The sequence below is a fragment of the Lagenorhynchus albirostris genome, chromosome 12 (assembly GCF_949774975.1).
Source record: "Lagenorhynchus albirostris chromosome 12, mLagAlb1.1, whole genome shotgun sequence".
NCBI classification, from domain to species: domain Eukaryota; kingdom Metazoa; phylum Chordata; class Mammalia; order Artiodactyla; family Delphinidae; genus Lagenorhynchus; species Lagenorhynchus albirostris.
This window is the reverse complement of record NC_083106.1, coordinates 15,133,279-15,150,936: the sequence shown is the minus strand read 5'-3', so window position 1 is coordinate 15,150,936 and position 17,658 is coordinate 15,133,279. Positions and strand designations below refer to the sequence as shown.

The 17,658-nt window shown below is 37.6% G+C and overlaps 1 long non-coding RNA gene across 1 annotated transcript in view; it reads left to right on the top strand.

Moving 5' to 3' along the window:
* The window catches only part of LOC132530719 (uncharacterized), a 74,467-nt gene that overhangs the window by 40,619 nt on the left and 16,190 nt on the right, over positions 1-17,658 (top strand). The gene's annotated exons all lie outside the window — the stretch shown is intronic.

The following is a 17,658-nucleotide window of genomic DNA, read 5'->3' as shown; positions in this document are numbered from 1 at the left end:
GATGAGGATTAAGGCAGGAAGAGCTATCCCAGGACAGTCCCTGGCACACAATAGGTGTTCAGTTAACATTCAGTTAAAACATAATGTCAAAAGATGGTTGAATAGGATAAAGAACCCAGCTGAGGTTGGCAACCACGGATCTATTGTGGTGTCATGATGCGTGTGCGGTTTCTCTTTAGTTTTCAGTCCCAGAGATATAGTAGAAGGACGGAAACTAACCTAGTGTTGGTCTTTTCCTGGGAATTGCAAAGTTCAAAGGTGGAAGGGAATGAAGGGTATTGTTAAGAGAGTGGTTAGGGGGTGAGCCAGGAGGATCTGCTCTACTAGGAGAAAAAGGAGGGGCTCAGGGGTTGGAAAAGTGAGACTGTCACTTTTTATGATGGGTCCATAATAAATGCCATATGTACAAAAGTTTCCTTGTTTTTTAAATGATGATATTCATATATTGTTAGTTTTAAGTTTTTCTAAGATAAAATGAGAAGCAGTCTAAACTTCCAACAAAATACACATGCAAGTTCAAGTGGTAATGAGAGAAACACATACATGATGTAGCTGGGAATTTGTGATGATACCACATTTCAGTGGGGTAAATGCCACTGTGAGAAGTCTCAATGTCCAGCACAACATTAAAAATCAGGTCTGGTTCTTTCTCCCTTCTGAGAATAGAGGACTGTGCTGAACTCATATTGATGGCTACTGCACACACTCACTGATTCAGGAACTAGGGCCATCCCTGTGTGGTACCACTTATGTGCTGAATGCCGTGAGTAGCTAGGAGCCGTGGAAAAGACTGCCCGACTCTCAGACTGGTTTTTCGTTTGGTTTAGGAGAAAAGGTCAACTAACGTACATGTCTTTTAAAACAAAGTGTGTGATCAAGTGGCCACATGAGCGGTAGAGAATAATAAATATGAAATGATTTTGCAGTGTAGATAAAATGTGTGGCCTACGGTAGCCTAAGAAAGCTTGATGAATTTGGTGAAATTTTAAACAGTAGTTAGAGAGGAAAAGTATGAGAAGCTCAAAAACCAGATAGTATACCCTCAATAGGTTATCCATTGCTATCTTGACTTCTATAATTGAACCACATTCAAGGCTAACTTGAAAACTGCAAAGAGACCAGAAACATAGCTTTGGGGTACAGCTTTAAAAATAAATTAATTAATTAATTAAAATAAACATTTAAAATATTTTAACTGAAGAATAAATCAATTTCTCCATCACTGGGTCAACTGGTTGAAATTCAGACATATGGAAAATTTTAACTTTCAATTCCAGACCCTAAGCCTAATTCTGGGAGAAAATCCATTTAAGTAATGAAGTAAGGAAACAATTGAACAATGAATCTTTATTTTGTGGAGAATACAGTGAATGTGGGGAGGTACATCACCATTTCCATTTTGTGCTTTTGGATTTTTACAAGCACCAACATCTTTGCCTAAGAGTTACCAGGCTGTGGTTTGTAACTGTCTTCAGGGTAGGAGTGGGTAGGAATTTATAGGATGTTATCCTTCAAGAAGAGCTAGGAGAATTCTTTTTGGATGCAGAAACTTAAAACTAGCCAGGTTTTAAAGTAGTTGAGTGACTCTTCCCCTGGAAAAATAATTAGTTCTCAATCCTTTTAATTTGAGTATTCAATAGAGCTGTCCTTGGGAACCAAAGGAAATGAAAATGTAGGTGGATACGGTTCCTACCCTGTTATAAAGGGCTTATAACAGACAACTTTGAATTTCACACAATGTTTTACATTATTTCATTTTTTCTCCAATACATTTCATATAGTTTCCAGGAGTGCAAGCAAATTGCGGCTCTCACTGCTTTTTGAAAAAAAATTGTTTTGGGGAGTTGTGGAGATTTACTTGCAGCAAATTTCACTTTTAATAAATGACATTGAAATGTTTTCAATGCCCTGAAATAACTGAATGAGGATTTTAAGAGTCTTGTAATTAAAATGAAAATATAAAAGCTATGGATAGACACTGTGGAGGAATCACAGTTCTATTGTTTTTTCTTTTGGAATTTGTGGATCAACTATATATAATTTGTAGTTCAAAAGAATTGAGAAATGTGTCTGTTTGGGTCTAATATTGTCCTTTCTAATGTTTCTAATCTCAGTTATCTTCACTCATAGGACAAACATCTCCGCTTACCCGGGCTACATTTTTTAATATTCCTTTCATGGGTTCAAACATGTTAGTCATCATCATACACATTTCCAGTGAGTTATGAATGTGATATTTTTGGATTTTCTCGGTTTCTAGACTCTGGATTTTAAGACACTCAATTGATTTAACAGGTGTACAAGGAACCTAAGTAAACCCGGCCGTGTTAAATGTTCATGTTAATTGTAAACGATATCCTGCTTTCAGGTATGCTTTTAAAATGTTAAGTGTATCTTAAAAATAAGGAAACTTGATAAATGTTCGGAGATTTGACAGGCACCTATTAAAGTCGTCAAATGTATCAAGGGCCCTAGTTCCCTGCGTTGTACAGCGCTCAGGATGGATTTTGGTCATGTGAACTGCAGAAGGCGGGACTGTGGGCTTTTTCCCCTTAAAATTTAAAATCATTTATCTTTTGGGTGTTAACAGAGGACATTTTTAAGTTGAAGGGAATGAAACAATTATTATCTTCCATGGTTGTGTTATCATTAGTAGATAAGTTAACGGCTTCCTGTACAAATAATTGGGGATCAGTATACCTAAGATTTGGGTTCTCTTTAAGACAAAAAAAATTATCTATCGATATGAATCCCTCTTCAGGGTCGTTAGACAAATTTCAAAGTGTTCGTGTGCATGAAAAGATGCCATATTTTGAATTTTTACATGTTATGTGAATAACAGTTTGGCATAAAACAGCTGGATCACAGTATGTCGTTTATGGGTTTTTTGTAAATTAGTGTAACATATAATACTCATAAACGTCACACTTTCAGAGAGGAAGCAGGTGTCTTTTGAGCAGCGTTTATGTGGAGGGAACAGGGCTACTCTGGTTTACCCAGCAGTAGCCGTGGTACCAGTATAGCATCTAATGGCCTGTTATGTGATTAACTCTGCTCAGTTGGTCCCTTTTTTGGTTCACTGAGGGCTTCTTCCTCCTGTCCTTTCCTGTGACCATCCATTCTTCACAAGAGTACAGACACTGCCCCTAGACAGGAGAACAGATCTTCCTGTCCTTGGTTTTGTTTATACTCTTGCTTTCAAATCAAAGTTTAGATAAGAATCCCTTGTTTAATCATTTTCAGTTAGCTTCCCGTGTTTGGAGCCCTAGGTTTTTCTCGCTTTGAAACATTCTCTTTGTTAGCAGTTAGATGCCTCATGAATAAGACTTGACTCATTCTACTCTAAATGGATGTATTGTTTTAGAAATCTAAATCATTTGGAAGGGGCTGAAATCAAACACAGAAACCTCATTCCTTAAGTGACAGCCACTGCTAACAGTTGCTATATTAGTGTTGGTTGTCACCAACTTATTTCTTTTCCAAAGCATCTGTCGAACCTCTGCTCGGCAAAATGAGGATATTAGCGTCCTTTCTTCATCTCTTCTCCCCATGACTAAGGTGACAAACCAGTCCTGGTTTACCCAGGACTTTCCCAGTTTTAGCACTGAAAGTCCCACGTCCAGGAACCCCCCTCGCTCCCAGGAGGGTCAGCCCTTACCTATAAACTCCCAATGTGTTAGACCATCATTTTTACAGCATCATGGTAATACTTATTGTTAGAGCATAGCTGTGAATGCTTGTTTTGTCCATAGATTGTTTCTAAAAGTCAAAAGCCAATATGCAAATAGTATTCACTGTGGAGCCACGGAATATAATAAGATCCATAGAGAAGGACATTCCACACTGAATCACTGACTTTTGCTGCTTGAAGGAGATTTTCCAACAGCTTCGATTCTTTATAGACACTCTTCTGCTTTGGGGCTACATTCAGCTCCCACTGTTCTTCTGCATCCATGTTGTTCCCTTCCTTAGATTCCTGTTTTCATTTGGTAGACTATTCCCTTTGAGTAGCTTTTTATATATAATATGCACAGATGGTAAGCTCTGTTACTGCATGTTTGGAAATGTCTGATTTTGCCTTCACACTTGATTGATAATTTCAGTCTAGATTCAAAATGATAGTTCCTCAACTTTGAAGGCATTGCCCCTCTGATACCTACAATCTAATGTAGCCAATAAGTCTGGTGCTAGACTGATTCTTCTAACTTGGTTGATTGTGTATGCATGTGTCTGTCTACCTCTTTGAAGCTTTGGGGAATTTTTACTTTATCCTTAGTTCTGATGTTTCATCAGTGATCTTTTTTCATTAATCTTTTTTTTTTTTTTTTTGGCCTTTACGATCTGAAGTCTCCTCTAGCTCAGGATATTTTTTCCCCACTAATACTTACTCCCTCTTCAGCTCTTCACCTAGAACTCCAGGGGATGGATTTTGGACGTCCTGGAATCAACTCTCCATGTCTTTCCTATTTTCCTTTGTTTTTTTGCTGTACTTTCTGGAGATTTTCTTGGCTTAAATTTTTCCACCTGCTGGATGAGTCTTGAGCCATATAAATTCTATTATTTAGTCCATGGAGTTTTCTGTTTTGGCATTTATTTGTTTAATCATCTGAGAACGTTCCCATTCTTGTTCCTTTTTTGCATGAAAGAAATGTGAATGTGAACATTGTTCCAGCCCTTAAGAAAGTATTGTTCTTGACAATGATGATCTTGACAGATGATCTTCTTGGATTGCTTAGAATTTTTCTTTTCCAGCACCAAACACTTCTTTAATTTGTAGATAGAAAGTGTTACTGTTTCCCACCAAAACGCCAACTCCAACTAAATTACCCGTCTTAGTTCCTTGGAAGAAGTTAGGCTTTCTAGTTTCCCGTGCTCTCCCACTGTTCTGGAATGTCTTTCCTTCCATCTCCTAACTCTTCCCTAAAAGCTTGCCCACCCTGCACTTCATTTACACAGACAGTCTGGGAGCCCCCTCAACCAGAAGCAGTCTCTCCTTTATCTTCACATTCAGTGAGCCTTGGGACTTCTCTGGCGGTTCAGTGGTTAAGACTCCACGCTTCCAGTGCAGGGGACCTGGGTTCCATCCCTGGTCGGGAAACTAAGATCCCACGTGCCACGCGGCATGGCCAAAAAAAAAAAAGAAAGAAATTTATTGAGCCTTTTGATTGAACCTTTCTTGCCATTGCCCCTCCCTCTCTCTTCAGGATTCCTGAAATGATGGCAAATAAGGGTGTTGAGAGGACGAGAAAATTCCCAGACATGGAAGGTTGAAGGTGAGGAGGTCTAGTGAGCAGGGGAGGCTGCCTCTGCCAGTTACCTGGTATGAAAAGTGGCTACTCAGCGGTTAGGGGCTTACATGTCTAGCTCTCACCTAGAAACCTAATTGGACTGAAACTTAATTTTTCGAATTATTTTGTGTTCCAAAATCCTTCCAAGTAACAATTAGTCAAATAGATGACCAAAATAGCAACTATTAAAATTCTCTTTATGGAGCAGGGAATAGAATTTTATAACCTGGATGCATTCCTAAAATGTCTTGTGGTTTGGCTTCAGTAAATTACTACTTTACATACAGCTTTTAAAATATATTTAGACTTAAGTTTAAAGAGTGAGAACCACTTGTGTAAACATGGTTGAATACCGTTCTTTTAATGAATGGGCTAATGTTAGTTATAGTCTTTCTTCACTTCCTCTGGAAAGCCCATTTCTCTGGGGGAGGGCTTTAATTTATATTCACCTTGAAAAGTGAGAGGAATTCACCTTAGTGTATTTTAACTCAGCCACAGAATTCTCACTATTGCTACTGAAAGCTGCTTGGCCCAAATCTCTGAATATGATGTTTTTTAATTGGACTCTCTGTCATAAAATAGCAAATGGCAGTGCATGTGTTCCTAAAGTAGAAAATCGGTATGTTTAGGGGATTCGAATAACCCTTTTTTTATGTGTGCTTTAATAGAGAATATCCTCCCTTTCTCTTTTTTTGAAAAACAATTTTGCAGTTAGTGTTTCAGTGAAGCAGTGAAGTGAGGCAGGAACCAGTAATGAAGGGCTTCCTGGGTGGGGTTCAGGATCCTGGGTTCATCAGTCAGCAATGGGGGGAACTTCTGAAGGATGGAAACAAAGAAGCCACGTGATCACATCTGCCATACACATGACAGGATGAAGGTAGGATTGGAGGCAGCCCAGTGGGGAGGTCATGATGTAACCCATGTCAGAAAGTAACGAGGCCATGGGCCAAGGCAGTAAAAATGGGTACTGTCCAACTCTAACTTTTTATGCTGTATTTATTGTGCTGCCGTTAGACTCATTTACTGGTTATTTTGTAAAGATTTAGCCCTTTGAGAGCTAGAAGGGATAGTGGAGGTTCTTAAGCAGTCCTTTCATTTTACAAATGGTAAAGCCTAAGTTCTAAAGAAATGAAGTGATTCCTTCAAGTCAGGCAACTCATTACGAGCAGAGCTTGGGCTTAGACCCAAGTCTCCTGATTCCAAAGCCAAAACTTTTTTTGTGATGCTTCCCACCTGTCCTACCTGCTCTCTGCTAGGCACTTGCCCAAGCCCATGTCCCACCTAAGGATCTGTCACCTGGAGGTTGATGACACAGTGGGATATTGACCGACTGACGATTATTTTATAGTCAGCTCATGCCCTGACTCTTCCAAATGACTCATTTCTAATCTTCCTCACTCTTCCCAAATGCTCATTCTTGCCCATCACATTCAGAAGATGGTCTTGTCTCTTACTTCTCAGAGAAAAATGGAAATCATCTGAGAACACACTGGGCTACTGCCTGCCAACAAATCTACTAACTCCCAACTGCCTGCCCTTTGTTTTAACAGCAAAAGGGTCCTGACCTTATTTAACGCTGGGTCCTGGATCCTGGGTCCCAGTTCCTCCTGTCTTTTCAGGGATATTTTTGATTATTTTCCCTGTTCTAGTATTTTCAACCATTTTTTCTCTAAAAGATGTATCCTGTCATCATTTATATATCAGCCGGACTTTTTCATTTAAAACCCTGCTTAGGGGCTTCCCTGGTGGTGCAGTGGTTAAGAATCTGCCTGCCAATGCAGGGGACACGAGTTCGAGCCCTGGTCCGGGAAGATCCCACAGGCTGCAGAGCAGCTAAGCCCACGTAGCAAAACTACTGAGCCTAGAGCCCGTGAGCCACAACTACTGAAGCCCGCATGCCACAACTACTGATGCCCGCGCACCTAGAGCCCGTGCTCCACAACAAGAGAAGCCACCACAATGAGAAGCCCATGCTTTGCAACAAAGAGAAGCCCCAGCTCGCCGCCACTAGAGAAAGCCTGCGTGCAGCAACGAGCACCCAGCGCAGCCAAAAATAAATAAATAAATTTATTTTTAAAAAAAAACAAAACAGCTTAGCATACCTATCCAGTGAGGACATTTCACTCAGTTATTCATTTCATAACTATTCGTGAGCAACCACCATGTGCTAGGTGTTGGGTATGCTGTCATGTACCAAAGAAACGGGGTCTCGTATAGTCTAACGGGGGAAACAAATGCTAAACAAATATCTGTTCTTGCTGATCATTTAGATTGGAAAATGCAATTCTAACCAATTTTCTGGTAGTAGGCAATATATTTCAGTTTTTTCATAGGCGCTGTATTTCAGTTTCGTAGTCAAATTTGTGGTAGTGTGTTCTCTGTAGCATATCTGTGCATTACCAGAGGACTGGCCTTTGCTCTGGGTTTAATTTTAATATCACATGACCAAACGTCCTTACCGTTATAGGCTATTGTACACACCCAAATAGCTGAGCTAACAATGCAAATAAACTGAATCTGAAGAAATATTAATCTGCTCATGGAGTTAGAAACTAAAAACCACATATATTTATTCTAAATAAAATTTATTCTCAAATAAATAAAACCTACTTAATATAATCTAAATTTGCAAGATAAATTGAAAAAAATCCTAATGGTTTTCCATGAAGAAACCAAAAATATTATACAGAAAGAATCATCTGTTCAGTTTAGACTCTCCAAAATATTTTTAATGACATTCGTATTAAGTTGGAGCCTTTTAAAATTAGCAAAAATAACTGTGTAAGCACACACTAGCTATGCTAATGACAAGTTGAATAAAAAGAAAAAGTTTTCTCAAGTACAGATGTAAAATGAGAAGGTTTCTTTGCGTATGTCAATTATCACCCTCCTAGTTTCCTCGTGGGCTACATAATTCAATTTTAGCATTTCCCCTCTTTTTAGAAGTAAAAGCAGTCCACATTAGCAAAACCAAAGATTTCCAGGAAGTACTAGTTGCTGTAATGGTGGGGAATGCGTAGCTGAATAAATCACTGTTCGGTAGGAACTGTAAAATGTTTTATTGGAAGTCTGCTCTCCATATTCAGGTTTCCCTGAACCTGAAAGCCTATTGAAATATCCTCAGTGTTAAATGAACAGTAAATAAAAACTCTGTGATATATTTGGTAGTTTGTTTTTTTAAAAAACTGATAAGTCAAAGCCTGTTTTTCTTGACTGATGTGGAAAAGTTGAGAAAAGAAAAAAGGCCTCCAGTGAAAGGAAATTACCTTTCTAAATATAACATTCTAAAGTGATGTAACAGGTTTTTCCATATGTTGCTTGAATAAAACTAGTGTTTTTACAGAAGCATTTTACAGTACTCACCATTAAATAAACTGCAACAACAAATTTAAATTTCTAAAGCTATCTTCCAAAATATTAGTTTATTAAATAACTAGTATAAGAAAACATGTGATATCTTTGGTTTCCCCTTACTAAAATCTGTTTTACTTTTGAGTCAGTCCAACTTTAAAAACCACAGCCATCTGAATTCTGTTCATTTTAGGGAATTTTGCTATGTAAACTAACATTGTTCATTTTCGTTGCTTGCTAACACATTCTGAATCACTTAAAGTTATTGATCTAGGTTGAAAGAAGCTCTTGGACTCTAATCTATATTCCTCTAATCTATAAAAGCCATTGCTGGGCTTCCCTGGTGGCGCAGTGGTTAAGAATCCGCCTGCCAATGCAGCGGACATGGTGTCGAGCCGGGAAGATACCACATGCCGTGGAGCAGCTAAGCCCGTGCACCGCAACTACTGAGCCTGCGCTCTAGAGCCCATGAGCCACAACTACTGAAGCCCATGCGCAGCAACAAAGCCCCAACGTAGCAAAAATAAATTAAGTAAATAAATTTTTTTTAATGTTGCTTATAAAATGTTTCTGCTTAGAAATGCTCATCCATTTCTATAGTTTCCTCCATTTTATTAAGTACAGAATCTGCCAAAACTTTATTAACTTTCATAATCCCCTTCCTTCTTACTTCTGTCTGGACTCGAGGATCTTTGGAAAGTCTTGTCTTACTCATTATAGTCCTCTACTGATGTACTAACTACTAAGCCCCAAATTTTAATATTAGAGTTATATTCTTTTTATGCTTTCAAGATCACACTGGGTAGCATGCTGTCTCTGGCTGTTGTTACTAGCTAACTCTGTGACAGTCCATTCCACTGACTGGAGGTTCCATGGGGGTAAGAACTAGGTCTGTCCTAGTCACTGCTGTGTCCTCAGTACCCATGCCTGGTGCATTATTGGTGCTCAGATGTTGGATGCGTTCAGGTCATTTTAAGAGTAACACAGGTCTCTTGGGTGATAGGAAAGTGAGATAGGAAAGTGTTGATAACTGTATTATAGCATTTGCAACACAGCTACCAGCCAGTCTATTGACTGGTATACATCCCTTGAAAGCCTGCTATCTTGGGAAGAGGCTCGGTATTTTTCTTTGTAATTCTAGTGCCTTTAACAGCACTTGAATGAAGGTCATTCATTCAAGAAACATTCACTACTTCACATTCTTGCCCATTTTCCCCTCCAACATTGAAAAATAAAAGGAAAATGGTGTTGGAATCCCCAGTTCTGTTTGGCCAGCTTTTTTAATAAAGAGGCCCACTTTGCTCTAAGAATGAAAAAGAGAGGGACACACAGGGGAATATGAGGAAGGGCCATCTACTCTAACTCCTAACTCTGATTCAGTATTAGAATTAAGGATGCTTTGTCAAGTCATTATGCCAGCTGTTAGCCTTTTTAAAAATATAAACAGCAAATGACAATATCTAAGCTATGGGTCATCAAAATCTGGTGTGCAGAGTCTGTGTTGTCTATCTGCTTTTGGTTTCCTTTCTAAAAGATTCACAACCAACTTACCATTCAATATAGCCCAGATTTGGGAAGCATGCAGTATCAGCCTAACGTTTCTTAATAAAATATAAAGAACTTTAATCAGTTCTGCATACACACAGCTGGTGTGTGATCCTGCGGAACCCAAGAAATGATACAAACTAAAGACTGAACTTGTCATTTCATCAGTCTTCTTTCTTTGCAGAATGCAGTGCCTGACAAGTCATGCAAACCTGATGTATTACATCAGAATTGAGTGGGTAGAACCTTCACTTGAACAGCTTTTTTCTAATGGATCTATTAAAATGCCACAGAAAACAATTCAACTTATTAAGAATTGCTTTATGTATTTTTCCCAAGAACACACCCATTTTGTAATATGAGATATATTCCTCAGAGACCTTGCTTTACCCACTTTATAAACTCCTGGCATAGTGCCTGACACACATCAGGCATTTACTATATAATTTAATCAAATTGTGGGTAAAACGAGTACATTTACTGGTTAGGAAACCAATAACTATTAGTTATTGAAAGATGTGCACCTCTTCTCAATAGTCTCCACTTCCAAATTCTAGGGTTTGGGGTTTTTTTAAGTGGTTGAGACCCACTGGATCTCTTTAGAAACATGCCAATTAGAGAGATCAAACAAAGGCCAATTAGAGATATCAAATTAGAAATAGAAGTTGAATTGAGTTTGCAAGTAAAGCTGTAAAGTGTCCGTCTCCGGAGGTCTCTATGGGAATAGAAATGTGTATCTGTGCATAATAGATCCTAAATACTTGTTGAATGAAAAAATAAAAATTGAGCCTGAGGCATATAAATCATTTCCTGCTTGAATGAAAAATTTTTGTGATTGTTTAACACTCTTATTCTAAAATATTTGATCATTTAAATTTCCCCCCTCCACTCCCACTTTGGTCAGCCTGTTTCTATTGTGAATTCTGTAGCCGATGGGGTTTTTTTGCTTATGTCTGAACAATTATTATGAGTACGTATGGCATCCCAGAATCAAAACTGGGTTCTCTGAAACGACTAATAAGCTTTTGACAGGCAAAAGCTAAGCACTACAGTTCTTACTTTTGCAACTTTTCTGTATATTTCCAAATACATTTTTTCAAGTTAATAGCCTTTCTAGAAAAAGCAGTATATATTTTTAAAAGATATATTCTCCAATAATAACAAAAATTAAGTTCCTAGAAACATATTTGATGAAAGATCTTTATGTAGACGCTGGAATAACTAACTTTATTGAAAAATACTTCTAAAAGATCTAAATAATGGGAGGGGCATAAGATATTCATAGATGATCTCATTATTATAAAGATGGCAGTTCTCCCAAGTGTGGATCCAGTACAATCCCAGTCAAAATTCAACATGTTTTTGGAACTTAGGTTGATTCTCAAACTTATACAGATCAAAGATCCAGAAATAGCCAAAAGAATCCTTAAGAAGAAACAGGTAGAAGGATTTAGAGATATTTATATTGTTATAAAGCCCAAACGATTTAGACACTGTAATTTTGGCAATAGGGATAAATGATTAGACCAGTAAAACAGTATTTCTGAAACAGGCCCACATTTATATGGAAAACCTGTTATGTGACACAACTGAAACGCAAATCAGTGGAAAGAATAAATAAACAATACTGGGGTAATAGCTTATCCTTATGGAAAAAATGAAAATGGCACCTGCCTTGCAGCATACATAGTAATTAATTTCAAATGGATCAAGGACTTAAACACAAAATACACAATTATAAAACTTTTAAAAGAAACCTAGAAGAATATCTTCATGTCCTTGGGGTAGGGAAAGAATTTATTACACAAGACAGAAAATCATTATACCATAAAGAGACATATATAACTGCATCATATTTAAGAACTTCTCTTTGTCAAGAGACTGAAGATAAACCATAACCCATAACAGACAGATGGATTTACATTTTGGGTAATATATAAATAACTCCAACAAATTCATAAGAAAAAAATAATTCAATAGAAAAATGGGCAAAGTGTATGCGCAAGTTTTTCACAGGGAAGGAAATGTGAATAGCCAACACACAAATGAAGTTATGCTCAACCCCATTAGTAATTAGGTAAATGCAAATTTAAACCACAGTAAAGCATTTCTCACCCACCAGAATACCTATAATTAAAAATTTATGGGGGCTTCCCTGGTGGCGCAGTTGTTGGGAGTCCGCCTGCCGATGCAGGGGACGCGGGTTCGTGCCCCGGTCCGGAAAGATCCCACGTGCCGCAGAGCGGCTGGGCCCGTGAGCCATGGCCGCTGAGCCTGCGCGTCCGGAGCCTGTGCTCCGCAACGGGAGAGGCCACAACAGTGAGAGGCCCGCGTACTGCAAAAAAAAAAAAAAAAAAAAAAAAAAAGTTTATGGTATTAGGTGTTGGCCATAATATGGAGTGAAAAGAACTCTCATATATAGGCATACATCAGAGGTATTGCAGGTTCAGTTTCAGACCATTGCAATAATGTTAATGTCACAATAAATCGAGTCACACAAATTGTTTGGTTTCCCAGTGCATATAAAAATTATGTTTATACTATATACTGTAGTCTATTGAATGCTTAATAGCATTTTGCCTAAAAAAACTATATACCTTAATTTAAAAATATTTTATTGCTAAAAAATGCTAACCATCCTCTGACAACCCAGGGTTACCACAAACTTTCAATTTGTAAAAATAAGTAAATAAATAAAAATGCAATATGTTCAAGGTGCAATAAAGTAAAGCACAGTAAAATGAGGTATGTGTGTACTCTGGGTGGAGTGTAAATTGGTACAATTACTCTTGAAAAAAAATTGGCATTACCCAGTAAAGTTCAACATGGGTATGATGAGCAACCCAGCAGTTCCAGTTCAAGTAAATACAATGTAGAAGTATGAATACAGGAGTCATGTACAGCGTTGCTTGTATAGGAAAGAAAAATGGAAACAATCTAAAGGTCTAACAGTAGAGCGTATAAATATACCATGAAGTATCCAGTGAAATTCAAAGAAGTACTCTCCATCTGCACAAATAATTACACTGCAAAATGATATGGAGGAATCTCACTAACGTAATATTTATTTATTTGGTTGCAGCAGGCGGGATCCTAAGTTGTGGCATGCAAACTCTTAGTTGCGGCATGCGTGTGGGATCTAGTTCCCTGACCAGGGATGGAACCCGGGTGCCCTGCATTGGGAGCGCAGAGTCTTAACCACTGCGTCACCAGGGAAGTCCCTCACAAACGTTATACAGAGTAGAAGAAAGTAAGTCACCTTGCAGCATGTATAGATCTGTTTTATAGTTCAAAAACACACAGAACTGATCAGAATGAGATTCCTCCATGTAGGCTCATTTTCATGCCCCACGTGTTTGCAGAGTGGCTACAGCAACTCTGGCCTCTAAATCCTGTCTTGTTCGTGTCTCATAGAAGCAGGAAAAGTTCTGCTTCCTTAGTAATTTTAATAAAATACCCCAGTTAGGTCTCATTGATCCCGATTGGTGTGGCTTGGGTCACGTGCCTATCCATGCACCAATCAGAGTAATCAGGGAGATGAAATATGATGAATTGTTTAGCCTAATTGATTTCATTCAGAGCACCTGGGCTGATAGTAGGACAAAGGAGAGGGAAACGGTGCTATGGTTGTCAGAAGAAGGGTAGATGAATGTTGGGCTTCCAAAATTATAGAGGATAGTATTCCGCCCCCTTTCAGCAGCCAAATTAAGAAGGTTTGTATTTCACTAGCTACTGTTGCTTGCTTATGGTCTATGAAGGAAATGAGGCAGCTCAAAGAAGGGCAAGTGGAAGAGAGAAAGTGGTTTTTATGTCGAAGTGGACCTAGAGTCCAGAGTTACCTGGCATTCTTAAATCAGAATGGATAGACGTGGCGCTGGATAGACATACCCCAGAATGGCAGGTGTGGGGCAGGCGCTGGACTCCGGTGTGAATACAGAGATTCCTTTTGGAGTTACATGATCAAACTGTGTATCCCCTCAAAAATACTCGCTTTGTTTTTGTCTACTTGACCATCTGTGTTACTTATTTAAGGAATACTTTCTAGATACTTAGGGCGTGAACATTGGGAAAGTTGCCCTTTTTTGGTCTCATTGCTATTGAGTACATTAGTCTACACTGGTCTAAAATTCTGTGATTTCTGGTAGTCCTTTATGTGAGTTTTCACTCTCACTTGTTTCTTCTATGAAGTTTTATGTGTTTTACTCAAGAAATAAAGATAACAGATTTCACGCTTATGGGCAAGCTTTTGGGGCTCCTGTGTTTCAAATAGTTGACATTTTTAGGGAAAGTGTCTACGCCTTGGGTATTTGCACAGTCATTATCATAAGTAGAAGTGTTTTTATCGAACATGACTTTAAATTGTTCCTTGTTTAAACCCTGCCAGACTCAGCCCATTAAACCTGTTTTTACCTAGTCACTCAGTATCATCCTCCTCCAAAGCTAACAGGCCTTTAATTTTGTCCTGATATAAAGAGTAAATGTGATCGCTTTTGTGACATTGATCCCATAGTTATTGTCAGAAACACTTGGCTTTTAGTTTCTCTCCTCCCTCTGTTGTCTGAAATGAGAGATAAGCTTATTTTAGACACTGTAGCTAAAAAGACATGGCGACATATTGGACTTGTGTCTCCTTTTTATAAAACCAACCCTGACATTTTATTTATTTTTATTCTCAAACTCACATTAGTTGTGGTGTGCCTATAGAACTTATTTTAAACACCACCTTGCATGTACTCCTGACTGTACGTTTCACATTGTTCTTTGGCCAAAAGCAATAAAATGTGACCTGTTTTATCATGGGTCAGTGAAGTGTAATTAACATTTTCTTTCCAGAAATATAACATTCATGGCTGTTTATAACATTTCCCCAACCTTCAAGAGCGTAGTGAAGTGTTTGGGGGTATTTTTATATCAAATTCTATTTGTATTTAATGCTGTGAGTATAATCTATCAGTGCATTTTGCGCTTAAGGCCGGATAATCAAATATTCCTAATGTGTTTTTTTCTAAAAATTCTATCGTGAATTTATAGAACAGCCTCTGAGATCCTCAAGTATTCACCTATAAATAAGCCTCTCTGATTATAAAAGCCTCTTACTGTTCTCATATTCCTATAATGGTACTTCACCTTCTACAGACCAAAAATATAAATTCATTAGTTTACCTCATATTGAGTTTCCTGGCTAGATGATGCTTTTTTTTTTCCCTTTTCTAAAAAAGTACATTTATACTTCTCAACATTTCTCATGAGGAAACCATTGTCCTAAAGATTTTGTTAAACATTTTCTACATAGGTTCTTTGAGCATAATTTTTCTGAATATGACCTGTTTTCAGACTGTCTTTTTTTTTCATTTGTTTGTGACTGGCCTTTGCTACCACTGGACAAAAAGCATTGCTTTTTACGTATTTCAAATCATCTGATACCACCCTTACTATTTCCAACAGGGTTATTTTTAGATATTTCTCTTGAGTTTTAGGTATTCAGCCTTGCACCTGCTGATGGTGGTATTTGGTCTGTTCATTTCCTTTCACTAATACTTTGTGAACATCTTTTTATTTTATTCCTGACTTTTAAGCAAAAATGTTGTCTGTTGGTTTTAGATCTTTTTAAAAATCACAGTAGGTGATCTTTCTATTTCTAGATTACTGAGAGGTTATCAGGTATAAGTGCTGAGTTTATCACATGCTATTTTGTCATCTTTGGAAATATGAATACGTGTTGATCTGACCTATTGATACAGCGTAAGAGATTTATTTATATAATATTTATAGAATAAGCCCAGTTTATATTGTTGTATCATTATTTTAATTTACTAGAAATCAAGAGTTCTGAGCACTTTACTTGATGTTCTTCCATCATGTTTATCTAAGTGAAATAAACCTCTTACTTTTTTCCTTCTCTGTGTCTTATCAGGTTAAGTTATCTGATAAGCTTCACCAAACAAACTGAAGAGTCGCGTTTGTTTTATATCCTGAAAGCTTTTTATACAGTTTGGGAATTGTCTAATCCTTGAAGTGAACCATATTTCTTAGCCTTTCGGCTTTTATATTTCTGGTTCAGTTTTAATAATTAAATACCACCTTAGAAAACTGTTTCCATTGAGATGTTCAGATTTATTCACAAGGATCTTTTTATATGGCATTCTCAAGTTTATCATCTCTTCCATATCTGTGATATGTTCTTCTAGTAATTCGAGTTTCATGTTGGATTTTAAGACTAGATTTGCCTGAAATCTGTCTATGAGACATTTCATTCTATAATGGACCAGTGACTTTTTTTTAAATATCGAAATCAAAAATTCCTGCTTTTATTTTTTTCTGCCTTTCCTATATTACCTTTACTGCTGTTTTTGAGCTTAAGTTTAAATATGCAGTTTATTGCTTTGTTCTCTCCAGTTTAAAAAAAAAAACAAAACAGCTACTAGCGTCACAAGTAAAACTGCATTTCTTACTCCCCACCCAAAATGAAATTAACTTGCTTTTACCATCTATCCCCACTCATTTCCCCGTTTTTCATAACATGATCCAGGATTTCAGACTTAGATGAACTTAACTACTATAGTAATGTTTTTATTAGACATTTTTTCCAAAAATTTGTAAGTTTGCACACCATTTGGACTGGTTTTAGAATAATTAGCATACTTTATTCCCTATTTACTGCTTTTAATGCTTACCAGCCGTGCTACTACGTGACTACTTTTTCACTCTTTATTTGGATTCATCCCTCAGTCAAGTGGAAATATTTTCAAGTAACTTCTGTTCATGAAGATACCTATCTGATACATATCTAGGCACATTTGTTTTTCCATTATATAATGTCTGTGGTTCTTTCTTTTCAAAAATAGTGACCAGAAAAAAAGCAACCCCAGACTTTACCACATCTAAGCATTACTCCCATTAACTTCTACCTTCCCACCCCAAGTGCTTTGCAAAGATGGAAACTGAGAGGACTTATTGGCTACAGCCATAGAGAGGAGCTCAGGGATAGAGTGGCCATGGCCTTAGAAGGCGGTTCACATCCTGTGGAAGACTTGCATTTCAGAGATAAGGATACGAGGGTTGAGACTGAGTGAAATCATCCATTCTCCTTCTGCTCCTTGGAGTTTCATCTCTCTTCCTGGTAAAGGAAATTCTTCTTGGCTCCTGGCAAGTCATTGAACTTAATTTTTAGCGCTATTGAAAGTTCAAGTCTTTTTTAGATTTTCTGAGTATTTCAAGGGAAAGGGAAAATCAAGATTGGACAGTAACTTTCTAACACCACACCCTGTAAGTTGTTTTTTAAGTTAAATTGTTATGATTATTGCTATAGGTCTATTATAGACCAGTAGCATAGGTGACTTTTTCCTGGGAAAATTATGGTCTTTTTGCATCCAGTCTTCCTTTTGCCCCTTAAAATTGGCCCAGATTTCTCATCCATGTTCCACTGAAATCATTCTGGAAAAGTAAAAAGCAATTTATATTTTGTGTTTCTGCT